This window comes from Schistosoma mansoni, chromosome 2 (genome assembly GCF_000237925.1).
Source record: "Schistosoma mansoni strain Puerto Rico chromosome 2, complete genome".
NCBI classification, from domain to species: domain Eukaryota; kingdom Metazoa; phylum Platyhelminthes; class Trematoda; order Strigeidida; family Schistosomatidae; genus Schistosoma; species Schistosoma mansoni.
In genome coordinates this window covers 13,388,714-13,390,336 of record NC_031496.1, presented here as the reverse complement: position 1 = coordinate 13,390,336, position 1,623 = coordinate 13,388,714, and positions in this window count along the sequence as shown.

Here is a 1,623-nt window from a genome sequence, read left to right as displayed (position 1 = left end):
CGCACGGGTATGATCACATACTCACGTGCATTGATCGTTTCACAAGATGGCCCGAAGCTATTCCCATCACGTCTATTACGGCGGAGACAGTCGCTCACCGCTTCGTAGAACGATGGATAGCTACGTACGGTTGTCCCTCGACTGTCACGACTGACCGAGGACAACAATTTGAGTCCGCATTATTCTCCTCACTAACACGACTGCTTGGTACGGAACGCATACGCACTACCGCCTACCATCCAGCATCAAACGGTTTAGTTGAACGGTTTCATCGCCAACTTAAAAGTGCTCTTCGAGCACACGAAAACAACAATTGGTACGAAACCCTTCCGCTCGTCCTCCTGGGAATCAGAACGAGTCTAAAGGCAGATATTCAATGTTCCGCCGCTGAACTTGTTTACGGCACGACATTGCGTCTGCCTGGGGAATTTTTCACACCACGGAGCAGCACTAAGTTCGGCGAATCAGACTACGTCCAACGACTGTCTGCATTCATGCGAACACTGACTCCGGTGTCAACTCGTATACAACATCGACAGGTCGCTCTCCCTCGAGAATTATCTACCTGTTCACATGTTCTCATACGAGTAGATTCGGTACGCAAACCTCTACAACAGCCTTACGAGGGACCTTTTCACGTGATTTCCCGTCACGAAAAGACCTTCAAGGTTGATCGACATGGCCGCATCGAAACAGTCAGCATTGATCGTCTCAAGCCAGCACACGTCGATGACAGTGCTATACCTGATAAGCCGAGACCCAATGTTAGACCCATCAGAGCTTCTAGCGGGATTTCTACATCTACTTCGGATCCCACGCTAGATGCACCTGAGACCTCATTCTCACGTCCCAGTCAACAGCACGTGTCATCTGCCCCGTCTACGGACGAGACTTCCGTCTCACGTCCAGACCTGCAGACCACACCGCCCTTGACTGCGGATGAGATTGCAGGCTCACGAGGTTCGAACGAGACTACCGTCTCACGTTCTGGTCGCCGAGTACGCTTACCCGTACGCTTCCTCGACTAACCTCATAACCAACTACGGATACAGTATAGGAATCTACCCCTGTACTACACGAAAGCTACACTTTTCTATTTTTCTTTCATTTTTTTTGTTTACCCCGAGCCTACGCCTCTGACCATCGCTGCTTCGGTATCGTCGACTTCAGTAAACTTTGGCGAAAGCTGGCCTGATCACCCACGCTCTAGTCAACGCACTCAGTCGATCTCTCTGGCTCCAAATACGTATGATATACATTTGGTCCCGAACATGGTTATCCTGGTCGCATCTGATTCCTTGGCTCAATCTGGTTTCGTCCTACGTCTGCAGCGTTTCTGGTCCGGACCTCTATGAACGCAACCTTCAGATTCTGGATACAAACCACTCTGGTGTAGCATTCTAATCCAAGCAATCAATACAGTACGTCCCTTCCGGTACCGTTCTACGTCACAGACGTTTGGTGGCGACTCGAGGATCAACAATCACTTCCTGTTCTGCCAACGCCTTCGTCCTACAATTGCACGTTTCGCGATCAGTCCCACGAACGAAACCGCTACGTATCGAAAGTGTAAACCCTTTCTAGCGGGGGGCTCCTGTAGTGACCGGCCGGTCTCGATAAGAA